The 14,196-nt window shown below is 54.3% G+C and overlaps 1 protein-coding gene across 1 annotated transcript in view; it reads left to right on the forward strand.

Moving 5' to 3' along the window:
• Positions 1-14,196, forward strand: part of LOC144948438 (heparan sulfate 2-O-sulfotransferase 1-like) — a 99,488-nt gene that overhangs the window by 37,255 nt on the left and 48,037 nt on the right. The window lies entirely within an intron of this gene.

Below are 14,196 nucleotides of genomic sequence, written 5' to 3' on the forward strand. Positions count from 1 at the left end.
CGATGAGGCTTCGCTCTTTTCACGTCGCATCAGCAGTGCGGCGCGCTTCGTGGGTGGCGGGCGACGCGTCACTGGTGCCCGCAGCTCGGAGTGGGATCCGCGTCACGGGACTGAGCCGGAGGACGCCGGCTAATTCATTGGTTCGAGCCGCGGTCGGCTTTCTTCGTCGCAGCCAATGTCTCTCTCACGATTGATATTCGAATTGGTTGATTTTATATTTTTTTTGAGATTGTTGTTGTTGTTGTTCAGCTCATGGGTGCGATACTAATAATGAGCTGTCATAATTGGTGCGTTAAACGCGGAGGGGAGAGAGCGTTGGTAGCTAGGAGGAGGGGGAAGGAGGGAGGATTGGGAGGGGGAGGGAGGAGGAGGGAGGAGAGAGAAGGAGGATGGGGGAGGAGGAGGGAGGAGGAGGGGGGTTGGAGGAGGAGGAGGGGGAGGGAGGAGAACGGGGGAGGAGAGGGGAGGGAGGAGGAGGGGGGGAGGGAGGAGAGAGGAGGGAGGAGGAGGGGGGGAGGGGGGAGAGAGGAAGAGGAGAGAGGGGGGAGGGGGAAGGGAGGAGAGGGAGGGAAGAGGAGGGGGGAGGGAGGAGGAGGAGAGGGAGGAGGAGGGGGGAGGGAGGAGGAGGGGGGGAGGGAGGAGAGAGGAGGGAGGAGGAGGGGGGAGGTAGGAGGAGGGGGAGGGAAGAGGAGGGGGGATGGAGGAGAGAGGAGGGAGGAGGAGTGGGAAGGAGGGATTCACCAGCTCTACACTTCTCCCCTCTTCCTCTAGTATCGTTATGCCCCAGGGGCTTTGTTGTTGTCGTTCTCGCGCGCTGGGGGCACGCCCGGCGAGAGGCGCTGGGGGCGCGTGGAACGAGGCCCGCACACTTCACTTCCCAGTCACGAGATCACGTGCTCAGGCTCTCCGCCGCTCGTTTACTGACAGCAACAACAACCAACAACAACACAAACAACAACAACAGACGCTGAACAAAAGCGACGCACGCGCATAAAACAAAACGCGATTGATTACAATCAATATTTATAATTACAAAGCCAGCCGCTGATATTCGCTGGCATCTCCCCGGGCGGGGGGGGTGGGTGGGGGGTGGGTGTTGGGAGCGCATTTGATGCCCTCGGAAGAAGGAGACACGTGATTTCATCAAAGCGGACTGCCGCGTATTGGACCGCACGAGTTTATTTCCAGCGCGTGTTGAACACGGGGGCCCCGGGGAGGGGGAGTGGGGGGGCTGAGCTTGGGGGGGGGGTGCGAGTGAAAATGTTCCTCATTTGCGTGCCGCGCGGGGTAATTACGGCTCGGGTTTGGCCGACAGCGAATTGCTGATTTGCGGGGGGTGGGGGGGTAGGGACGTGTGGTTGTGGTAACGAAGCGACGGGATGGACGATGCTCGTTGCGCGAACGGACCCGTGAGTGGCAGAGCGCGACGCTCGACATCTGGAGTTGAGATGTCGGCCGCGTCCTCCCTCGGGGGATAGCTACAACAATAACAACAACAACAAGCACAACAACAACAACAATAGGTGCCGCTTTACTCTTTGGTTCTTTCGGTAAAGTCACGTAGAAGAGAATAAATTAAATAATGGAATACGACGTTTCGATTGCAACACAAGCAATCGTCATCAGGTAGAACTCAATTTGAGAGAGAGACAAAACACAGACACGGAGACACACAGACAGACACACAAGCAGAGAGAGACAACACAGAGACACACAGAGAGATACACACAACATAGACACACAGACACACTCTGTGTGAGACATAGACACACAGACACACTCTGTGTGCCTATCTGCCTGTGCCGGAGATCCAGAATATATAATTTCGCACCCGCATGCGACATCCAGTGTACCTCCTGACGTGGCAACTGGAGTGACCCCGGAAAATAGTTTCGCTTTCGGCACACCGCATTGAGTATTCCTCTCGCTGTAGCTACTACTCGTCACGTGCCACTCCGGGTTGCCAGCAACATGAAACTATTCGATGACAAATCAAGGCCTGCGTAGAACCCTAACACCACCCAACGCTCATTAGAATCCGGGCAAACTTTTTTTTGGTTTTCACAACCTCAAATGAACCGGTGGCTGACACTCATTTGCAGATGCCGTGATTTTCAAAGGGAGACCGGATCGGAATGACAAATCATGGGCCCCGCGGGCCGACACTCGAGCCAATCGTGACGACACCCATTCAGCTCGTGCCAGCAACACGGCACCGCGAGGCTGTGGGGTAGCGCGGTTGGCATGGGCCCTGCTACGAGGATTTAAACTGGAACCCCCCCCCCGCCACTGCACCATCCCCCGTCCAATAGTCCTCCTCTTCATAGCCCCGGCACCAAGGCTCCTCCGGTGCCCGGTGCAGTTGTACCGCCTGCGCACCGCCGATGGCGCGAGGCGTCTTGGTGGTGTCGCATGAGCAGTCCACGTGGCACGGTCCCCGCGACGATCCGGCGCTCGACGATTTGCTCCAGCGACGCGCTCGCTGGTTAGGTAGTCGCCTCCTTATCACTCTTCTATCGCTGCTGCTGCTGATGCTGCTGATGCTGCTGCTGATGCTGCTGATGCTGCTGCTGTTGCTGCTGATGCTGCTGCTGATGCTGCTGCTGCTGATGTTGCTGCTGCTGCTGATGCTGCTGCTGCTGATGCTGCTGCTGCTGCTGTTGCTGCTGCTGCTGCTGATGCTGCTGCTGATGCTGCTGATGCTGCTACTATCACGGTTGCTGTTCCCGTGAACTTCGCTCATGGATTACGCCACGCGTATCGAGGACTCGGTCTCTACCAGACACTCGTCTGCGTCGTCTCCATGGTGCACATGGGCGCCTGGCCCATTGCGTGCCGAGTTCGCCAGCTCCAAGTCACCGCTACTGGGGCCCATGTGCTGTTGGGGGTGAACTTTGTTGTGTTTTTTTTTCTTCTTCCTTTTACTTATTTATCCGTTTGACTTATTGAACGGACTCTCGTCTGCTCAATACGCTATGATCACCAAGAGCAAGCGGGCTGGCTGAAGGGCGTACCCTCTCTTTGCTTGAGCCCGGGACACCACGCGGTCACGCTGTTGCACGGTGCACGCGCGCTGACTGGCCCAGCCGTGGCGCGTTCGCCGCTCTTCGTTGCAGAGGTCCGCGGCTCGATGCCAGCGGCCGCCCCGATTAATACTGCGGTGTGCTACCATAAACCGCGGAACCGCCGCACATCGTGTGCTTTAGCAGCGGACGTTCAAAGATCCCCTGAAGTTTTTTCACGAGAAGTTGGCCACCGTGGGGCCCCTGTGTCAGGATGCGAATCTGACAAATCCCAGCACGATGTTGTGACTCTACTCACACAGCGGCAATGATCTGCCCCCTACTCACAGGCTCGTGCCCCTGGTCAGCCTTGCAAATACGAAAGAAGAACGAGGCTCATCCTGGCCTCGCGTGTCCTAACCTGGTTAAACAAAATTTACTTTAAGTACAAAACATGTGCATTGGGGATGCCCTCATTCCAGCAGTGGATTGGCAAAGGTAGCAGTGCGCACACACACACAAGTGTATGCGCGTACGCAGGCGTGAGCAGTGCGCGCCAGACACAGCGTTAGACGCAGTGTCTGCTGGTGAGGCTCACTGAGACATTACTATGCTAAGCATCCCGGAGTTCAGCACAAATCACATCTCATTTGAAGCCATTTATAACTGCGCCGCGTTCCGCTGTGTGGCGCTGAATAGTTTTGGCTGCTATCTTGGTGAAGAGGCTTGGCCCACACACACGTACACACACATTGGCATGCGCGCACAAAGACAAAGATCCCCCGTTTAGCCTTAACAGACTGTAGGGGCAAGTGCTGTTAGCGAGCGCCAATGAAGGCCGGCACGGCACACGAGGGGGTGGGTGGCCAGCACCACGCCCGCCCGCCTTTGTCTCCCCCGTAGCGATGTACACATACCGCACTAAGGTACTCATTTGAGGCTGAGTCGACCTAGGAAAGGTCCAGGACCGGTTTAGATAATCGTCACTGGTGTTGGCCGTGAGCGAGAATCGAACTCGGGTGGCCAGATTCGTAGCGCAGCGCGCTAACCGCTACACCACCGCTCGCTCACACACACGGACACACACATTGGCATGCGCACACACACATACACACGCGTGCACACACAAAGACAGATTGTCTGCCGTATTGTCATGCAGGCCGTGCTGTTAGCGAGCTTCCATTAATGCGGGCATGGCACATTAGTTCGAGGGTGGTAGCCAGAACGATGCCCGACCGCCCTTGGCTTCCCACTTCGAATGTTTGCAAGTACCTCGTTTTAGGCTGAGTCGACCGAGCGGTGGCACAGTGCTGTTTTTGATATCAATCACCACTGATGATAGCCGTGCCAAGGATATCGAACCAAGATCACAGTGGATCCACCACTCCCCCATTCATAACAACAACAGCCCTTCGCAACTAATGTCACCACGGTGCTTGTGCCAGGCTAGGTGCACTTTGAGGCCACGTGAAGTGTTGACTGCTCGTTGGCAGGAGGTCACGGGACAGACGCAGGTGCCAATGGTTGACTGACCGAGATGACTGGCAGATGCACCAGCTGTGCCCACAATTGCGCCCACTCCCTGCGTTTTATCCACCCGGTGGTCCGCTCATTGTTGTGAGCTTCGCTTCTCCACCCTCCGCTGTTGTTGCTGGAGGGCTACTCCCTCCAAATGCCCCGTGGCGTCTTTCACGAGCCTTCTCCACACCACATGCAAAGACAAAGCTCCCCTGTATAGCCTTAACCGACTGTTGGGGCAAGTGCTGTTAGCGAGCACCTATAAAGGCCGGCACGGCACACGAGGGGGTGGGTGGCCAGCACCACGCCAAGCCGCCTTTGTCTCCCCAGTGGCGATGTTTACACACCGCACCAGGTACTCATTTGAGGCTGAGTCGACCTAGGGGAGGCCCAGGACCGGTTAAGATAATTGTCGCTAATGTTGGCCGTGAGCGGGAATCAAATTCGGGTCGCCAGGTTTGTAGTGCAGCGTAGCGCTCACCGCTACACCATCGCAAACGCATTCACACACATACACACGCGCGCACATACGCATGCACACACATGCACACAAAGATAAAGATCCCCCGTATAGCCTTAACAGACTGTAGGGGCAAGTGCTGTTAGCGAGCACCTATGAAGGCCGGAAAGGCACACGAGGGGTGGGTGGCCAACACCACGCCCGCACATACACACACACATGCACACACGTGCACACACACACATACACACACACGGAGGCACGGTGCGCTTGGCACGGGGCGAGCATCGCCAATTGGGATCGCTGCAGAACGGCTGAAGCTACATCCCGTTGGGCGTATCTCGCATCAGCTAATTATCCCATTAAAGCACTAAGCAGTTAACAACACTGACACGTTGCTGCCCGCCGTCAATTAGCTCGCTGCCCCCCCCCCCCCCTGTAATGAGTGATGCGTGGCCACCCCACTCCGATCACGGCGGTCTCAACAGTTAAAGAATAATAATTCACTGGTCAACACACATTTTCTGGCATGAGGTATTCCAACGGTTTTAATGTAATTTTGGGGTGCTGATTCCAAATCTGGCATCAGTTGTTGTCTATCACATCAGGTTTTTGAGATATCAAATATTGCATTTTCAATAAAAAACTGCAGAAGAAAAATATTAAATAAATGTGGATATCTACATAAAATTATATTATAAACACACTATCCTAAAAATTCAGCACCATATTTTAACACTAAAACAGTCACTGACTCGCAACAACTTGCAATCATAAGTGACAGAGTTAATTTCGGGTAAAATCAATGAAAATGGGGTATGCCGATAGCATAAAAATGAGATGTGATGGAGCAAATCGGAGATCAGATTTGGAATCAGCACCCTGAAATTAGTCAAAAACAGCTGCAAAAGTCCAGGCCAGAAAAAAAAAAATGTGTTGACCATTGTTGTGGAGGGGGCTCGTGAAGGACGCTGCTGCTATTGGGCAGTTGGAGGCAGTCGCCCTCCAGCAATAACGGAGGGCAGAGGAGCGACGCTCACAACAACGAGCGGAGCGCCGGGCGGATACAATGCAGCAAGTTGGCACATTAGGGGGTACAGCTGGTGGTGCATCTACCGGTCATCTCAGTCAGCCAACCCATGGCACCTGGGTCTGTCCCGAGACCTCCTGCACCTAGCCTGGTACAGTGGGGGGTACAGCTGGTGTGCATCTACCGGTCATCTCAGTCAGCCAACCCATGGCACTTGGGTCTGTCCCTAGACCTCCTGTCAGCGAGCCTTCGACACTTCACGTGGCCTCAAAGTGCACTTGGCCTGGCACAGGCGCCGTGGTGACGTCACCGTCACTTAGTGACGAATGGCGGGGTATTGGTGTTGGTTATTCTGCTCGCTTACTGGACTGGCTTGCACAGCTTGGCCGCATGCCTGGGATTAACATGCGATTTGTCGTTTTTTTTTTAAATCGATCGAGGATTGGCTCGCCAGAGACTCGCCGTGAATTGTACTCTCTGTTTCTCTCTCGCCTCTTACTCGGGAATAAATAAACACAACCGGTGGCCCTGCTGAGAGAGATTCGGTCTCGGCACTCGTGTCAAACTGGCACGGAATGAGAAATAATTAAATATGTAACACCTCCAAAAAGAATAAGGTGCCCCCGAAATAAATCAAACCTAACGCGGCGACGCTTGGCAACAAGTGACAGCCTCCACGATTTGCGGGCGCTGGTTATTTCTGCAGAAGATCCGCTCATTTCCTCCAGTAAAAAAAACCCCCACACACTGCTAACGGCACTTGCCCCAACAGTCTGTTGCAGGCCATACGGTGGGCGAACAGCACTTGCCCCAACAGTCTATTGAAGGCTATACGGTGGGCGAACAGCACTTGCCCCAACAGTCTATTGAAGGCTATACGGTGGGCCTTTGTCTTTGTCTCACGCGACACCCATTCTCATATTCTCGTCTTCTGCTCGCGGTAGGAGTATGGAGCCGATGCTTGTGCTGCGATACAGCCCTCTAGCTACCCAAACCTCCGCATGTAACAGCAATGAAAGGCAGCTGATGTGCTGCTATCGTTGTGTGTCCCCCCCCCCCCCACCGGGTCTCTGGTAGACGTGGAGAAGGTGACGGGCGACTCGGAGTGGCCCGCAGAGAAACGCGGGTATACTGGATGCGGTGTGCCGGGTGCAGAATAATTTCCCCGTGTTTTTTTTTCATGAAAATTGACAGATAACAAAAAAAGATGACGAAGGGAATGCCAACAAATTCAATTACAAAAGCGAAATTGACAAGGAGGCAAATGTACGCGGCTCAGCGTATTGATTTGCTCAGCGTTGGGGATAAACCATGAACAGAGCTTACATAAAACGTACAGATCTCTGCCGTCGATAGTCGGTGTGCTCCTGGAACGTAAAAAGATAAACAAGCGGGCGACACGTATCTTCCTCGGTAACGCTGAGCCGACGGTGGAAATTACACGTTCCTATGGCGGGCGCCAGTGCGACGAATCAACCGCCCCAACGAGCCACTCGCTCTGCCACTGAACAGCCACATGGGTGGCTTTTTAATATTCAGTCGATGAATAATGAATCCGTTCACAATAACGAACACAAACTCTACAATTGCTACACGCGATGATTAAAGCTTAAACTTACACCGATAAACGGGATCCAATTATGCGCAATGTCACGTTTTTAAACCGGAATTTTTTTTATTGTCGTGATCCTGGCTGGCTCTCCGCGTGTCTGACGGAAAGTGTACGGATTACCCAGGAGGCATTGCAGCTCTTAATTAATTTTGCAATTAGTCGGCAGCATCTGTTAGCGTCACGGCGCGAGTCGGAGTGCACCTTTACCTCGGCCAATCCTAGCCGCGTGCCGTTAACCTCTTCGACTGTCTCGCTGCCACGTTCCATTAGTTGTGTTGTTGCTGCTGTTGCTGAACGCCTTCCTTCATCTTCGTGAGTAGACAAAGGGGCCCACAACGCGCTCCAACCCCACTGCGTGCTTCAACACGCGACTACCGTGCTCATCCCCTCCGACGTACGTGTGCGTGTGTGTGTGGGTGTGTGTCTGTGCGTGTGTCTGTGTGTGTGTGTGTGCCTGTGTGTGCCTGTGTGTGTATCTGTGTGTGTGGGGAGCGATAGCGCGCTGCGCTACGAAGCCTGGCGACCCGAGTTAGATTCCCGCTCACGGCCAACACCGGTGACGATTATCTGAACCGGTCCTGGGCCTCCCCTAGGTAGACTCAGCCTCAAATGAGTACCTGGTGCGGTGTATAAACATCGCCAACTGAGGAGATAAAGGCGGTCGGGCCTGGTGTTGGCCACTCACCCCCTCGTGTACCGTGTCGGCCTTCATAGGTGCTCGCTAAAAGCGCTTGCCCCTACAGTCTGTTGAGGCTATACGGGGGAGCTTTGTCTTTGTGTGTGTGTTCACCTTCTTTCGCACCGTACGTAGCCAACCGTGCTCGTCGGAGGTGAGGGGGGAGGACGTCAAATGACACGCACACACAAAAGCAGTTCTCAAGAAATTAGTTTTCAACCGACATGTAAAAGTCCATTGCTCCCTCTGGCTTCTTAATATCGGAAGGAAGAGCGTTCCAGACGGCCGTAGAAGCGCATCTGCACGCGCGCGATGCAGTGGCCGCCTTTGTAAACAACAACAACAACAACAACCGCAATGAGCACCAGGAAGTGTGGCCGCACCGATAGACAGAGGGGCACGTGGGTTTAGAGGACACAGACGGGTTAATGGCATCTTGCAAACTGCTGGGGAAAGTGGCTGGGTTTGAGCGGGACTTGTCACGGCGCGAGAACGGACTATCGGGTACACTTTTGATTGGCAGCCAAGGAAGCAGAACGCGTCAGAGAGGAGTAAAATCCCAACCGAGGAGACGGAGCGATGGAATCATCTCGGGTGTGACAATGGTGGCATCGCGTGATCGCGAGAGGTGACGGCGGCGGCGGCTGACCCGAGCGAATTGACCCCGGGATGAATTGATGGTGTCGGTGATGGTGGCTTTGGGCAATCGTGTAAAGTCATCAGCCGGTCCCTCAAAGCCGAGGCCGTGCGTTGTCTACACGTGGCAGGAGGCTCCATGCTCACTTCACCACTGCCCCTTTGCGTTGCCCACAGCGGCACGGGCCCAGTGGGAAACGGCTTCTGCGTGGCCATTTGGCCACAAACTGAAAGATTTGATAATTGTAGACCAGTTTCGTCTTCATTAGGGCTCATCAGCACGGCAGGGCCATCGATGTTCGCTGCCGCCGAACGCCCCTGGGTGCACGGCTGAGAGGTCGTGTGCGTGCGGAGATGCGCCTCTCCATGCGGGTGCTGAATGTGCGTTGTAGCCAGCGCTCACTTTGCTGTTGCGATGGGGTCTGGGGGGGTGGTGGCTTCCTCGTCATTCACATATTTGAATAATTAATAGAGGGCGCAACAACAACAGCAGCAATCAAGATCAATGCTTCCCGCGTCTCCGAATCATTCTCCGCCGTCCTCTCTCTCCGTGTCTCTCCGTGCCTCTCCGAGAGCGAGCGAGAGATCCGCGCGCCCTCGCAGATTCGAAGTTATTATCGCAGCGCGCCGCATTTCCATGGAGATTTGCTCGACACGATTTCGGAGCGAGTGGTCGATGGCGGCGATCGACCGCGGCCACGGAGCGATTTGTCTCCGGCCGGGGGGGTGGGGGGTGGTGGGGGGCAGTGGGAGGGGCGTTGGGGGGGGGGGGCGGTGGACGGGGCGAATGGGGAGGTGTAGGGGGGGGCTTTGGGGGGGCTGTAGAGGGGGGCGGTGGAGGGGGTTGGTGGAGGGGGGCTGTGAAAGGGCTGGGTGGGGGGTGGGTGGGGTGGGGCTTGGTGGGGAGGGGCTGGTCACCCCGTGGCGCCCTTATAAAACTCAACGTTTAACCTACTCACGCCGGCTTGTGCCCGCCCTCACAGTCGGCCATATTTGCGGAATACACCACGCCGCCGTTGACCCTGCAGGCCATTGACCGAGCAACCCAACGTTCCTACCAGCTCCCTCCGCAGGAATGTGTTTTATTTACATGAATGACAATGGATATCTGTTATATAACTGTGATCTACGCACTGCTGGATGATGGCCCCAAAGTTGTTCGCTACATCTCCCATGCTCCAATGATGTGACATTCCCTCGAAGAAACGATATTCCCTCCCCGTGTTAACCGCGATCGTTAAATGAACGATTATATTGTTATTATTATTTAAAACGTATCAACGGATGCTGACCGTGGTGCAACGTTTCTCCCCACTCGACGTCATGGACAGACTGGTCTCTGCCATAGAAATGTGGAATGTCTGCCAATGGTTCGAGATGGAAGCACCGGTGGATACGCGCACTGCCGCAGAGATCGCGTGCCCGATTTGACGAAGAGTACATCAGGCACAGAGTTGCTGCCACAGTGGTGTGGAAGAGTAGACCAAGTACCCTCCAGAGAGGGCTCTCTGGAGCTCCCTCTCGATGAGGCCCTGCTGCTGCTGCTGCTGCCTGCCATCAATGGCGTGCGTGAGCAAGCCGTGGTTGGGATTGCACCCTTACCACAGGGGTGCCTGGTGTGTGTGTGTTGTGTGTGTGTGTGCTGTGTGTGTGTGTTGTGTATGTGTGTTGTGTGTGTCTTGTGTGTGTGTTTCCTGTGTGTGTCTTGTGTGTGTGTTGTGTGTGTCTTGTGTGTGTGTGTCTTGTGTGTGTGTGTGTTGTGTGTGTGTTGTGTGTGTGTTGTGTGTGTGTGTTTCCTGTGTGTGTGTCTTGTGTGTGTGTTGTGTGTTGTGTGTGTGTGTTGTGTGTGTGTTGTGTGTGTGTTGTGTGTGTGTGTTTCCTGTGTGTGTCTTGTGTGTGTGTGTGTCTTGTGTGTTGTGTGTGTTTCTTGAGAGGGCATTGCCGTGGGGAGAGGTGGTGCAGTGGTTAGCGCACTCCTTTACGAACCGGTTAGACCCAAGTTCCATTCCCGCTCATGGCCAACATCTGTGACATGTGTCTAAACCGGTCCTGGATCTCGCCTCGCGCCACTCAGCCTCAAATGAATACCTGGTGTGGTGTGTAAAATGTCAGCACTGGGGAGACAAAGGCAGTCGGGCGTGGCGCTGGCCACCCACGCGCTTGTGTACTGTGCCGGCCTTCATAGTTGCTCGCTAACAGCACTTGCCCCAACAGTCTGGTTAAAGCTATACAGGTAACCTTTGTATTAGTGTGTGTGTGAGAGAGAGACAAGATAAGTGTAACTTTATTGACAACGGATACCGGTTTTGGGTGCGTCTTACTTTCTAGCGCGTCTATTATTCGGGTGATCACGATAACAGGGGAGAGGGGAAAACCAGCGAACCAAGTACGCATCACGTCCATTCATCGCATCTCTTCAGGCATCGTGCCTATCTCCCGACCTGTTTATCTTCTAAAGTTGTGTCTGTTGCTAAGCGACGGTTGTGCCACATTGCTTCCGCTGAATAGTTTTGTGTTATATAATTGAGGAAGTAAATAAAACAAACTTTAAAAGTTAAATGAAAATGTGTGCAAATTCACACGACCATAACTAACAAAAACATCTCAAAGCGATTTCCTGCTCAAGTGAGCGTTGAGGCGATGCTCATCTGGGTGTGTGGGTGAGTGGGTGGGCATGTGCCTGGGTAGCTGGGTGAGTGAATGGGTGGCTGAGTGGCTGGTGAGTGGATGGGTGAGTGGCTAGGTGGGTGGGTGAGTGGGTGACCATGTTCCTGGGTGAATGGGTGGCTGGTGAGTGGCTGGGTGAGTGGTTGGGTGGGTGGGTGGCTGGGTGGGTGAATGGGTGGCTGAGTGGCTGTTGAGTGGCTGAGTGAGTGGCTGGGTGGGTGGATGAGTGGGTGGTCAAATGCCTGTGTGGCTGGTGGAATGTCTGGCTGAGTGGCTGGTGAGTGGCTGGATGAGTGGCTCGGTAGCTGGGTGGCTAGATGGTTGCCTTGCTCGGTGAGTGGCTGGCTGGGTGAGTGTCTGGGTGAGTGGCCGACTCGGTGAGTTTCTGGCTGGGTGAGGAGGTGGCTGGGTTGGCGATGAACAGTATCAGTGCTGAGACACATCTGTGTTGTTTTCCACCGTCCCAGTGGCTACCACGGCAACATGCGCACAGCGGGAGGCTTCAAAGACGCACGGACGCAGCGGGGGATGTTGAGGCGTATGTTTAGATCGGAGCTTGTTTGTAATTGTGCTGCCATCACCGCCTTTAATTGGGCAGTTACGGTTAAAAATATTACGCTCAAAAAGGGACAGCTCGTTACAGAGCCTGTGTGCCCACTTTGCAAGTCAAACGGGAAAAAAATAATTGGCCCCGATTGTTTTTAAATTTCCGCATGGTGGCACGGATTCACATGTGTTAATTCCCACGAACGTCGACAAGCCGTGTGTGTGGATGTGCGTTGGTGTTGTCTGACCACACAGAGTGTCCGGGACACCTCCTCCCGATCTGGTCCCTTTGCTCTTACGATCACCGTGGCCGCTGTAAAGAGGGGCTTTGTAACGATCGGCGTTGTGCCACCAAGTGGGCCCCAGGCGATGCGAGTGGGGTCGGACCTCTGACCACGAACGAGCGCCTTCAAATCGGCACTCCGGCTCGGTGCACGCGTACACCGGCGCCAAATGGCCAAATGTGTCACCACGACCTGCGTGGCGTGAAATTGTCGTCATTAGGACACTGGATCGTCTGACTAAATCGCTGTACTTGCGCATTAGTAATTAAACGGCCACGTCAGACAGATTGCGGTGACGGGTCATACCACGTGCGTGCCACGTGCCAATTACGCTCGCCACCTTTGTGACGACATTGAGGCACACAAAGCCGTCCCACCTGGTGCTGTTTGGAGGGGGAATGCCCCCCCAACCCCCCCCCCCCGCGGTGGCGGCTCTGAAAGCCAGGGACGAGGCGGGCATTGATCCCACGGTGCCTCGGCTCCACGATCCCCGTGCAAGCAACCAATCTCTCGCCCCCTCTCACCTCCCAATCACCTCTAGGCGAGAATATTCTTGTGCAGTGCACGAATCCACTGCAGAACGAGGATCACCCCCCCTTCCCCTGCGCCTATCCCGTGCGGACTGCAGGGGATTATTTGATTCTCCAGGCGGGAATCGTAGCCGCAATGTAACGAGAAAAACGAACAAAACTGACACATTTTTTACAAGGAGTCATGTTTGCACAGACCACAATACCTGCAGTCATAATGCAAACAAAAAACATAACTCTGATAATGTGCACTGTCCTTGAAGTTGATTGGTCCACACCCGAGATAGCTTTCCTTAGAGCCTAGTCTCACATGGTGTTGGACCAGATGACGCCAAAAGGCGCACAACTCAAAGACAATGCACCATCAGAGTATGAGAGCTCGGGGTAAGCAAATGAGGTTCCAATGGTGAGAAAGAGGAAGTTGGGAATCGGCTGCCACATCGATGTTAGGCTCAACCCCGGGGGCGCGTGGCCTGAGCTGGAAGTTTTGCAGCCCCTCCCACTTCCACATAGCCACGCCCATTCAGCCACTAGCCCGGTTCGAGCGGCGAGAAACATTGGGCCCTTTCCGATGCTGGTCAGAGCCAAAAGAGATGCTTTGGAGCGATGGCTCGGCCTATTCTGGGCAGAGGTTTGCGGTTTTGGAACTGGCGGCCACCCTGGTTAATACTGGCGTAACCCATTGACATACTCGCCGTCTGCTTCACAGTAGATGTTACGTATCCCGCAACATGCGGTAAAAGTAGGCGGCCATGCGTGCCGGCATCACGGTCCAGATTTTCAGAATTTGTTCGAAGTTGCGCCGCTAAGTATATATATAGTGCTTTGAGTTAAATCGCAAAACACTGTTGCCCGTTGGCAAACGATATGCGTCTGTTGAACACGGGCGCCTTGGTACTGTGAGAATGTCGCGATTAACAAAGGCGCTAAGCACCACGGCTGGCGACGGTAGCCGCTGTTGACAGCAGGGGCACGCAGTGGTTGTGCTTTTTTTTTCTTTTTGCACTCCGCTCAAAAAGGTTACTGTGCACGATACGCCACAATTACATTAATTGCTTTGCCTAATTTTGCTTTTTGAAGGAACGAGGTTGCTTAATGATAATAACCCCTTGCCTGCGCGCTCGAAACGAGCGGAGAGAGAGAGAGCGGCAATAATTAACGAAACCTTCCGAGACCAACCGTGTGTTTAAAATAAATGTGAAAAAAATAATGTTGAAACAGAAATTTTCACGGCG

The sequence above is a fragment of the Lampetra fluviatilis genome, chromosome 49 (assembly GCF_964198595.1).
Source record: "Lampetra fluviatilis chromosome 49, kcLamFluv1.1, whole genome shotgun sequence".
In the NCBI taxonomy this organism is placed as follows: Eukaryota; Metazoa; Chordata; class Hyperoartia; order Petromyzontiformes; family Petromyzontidae; genus Lampetra; species Lampetra fluviatilis.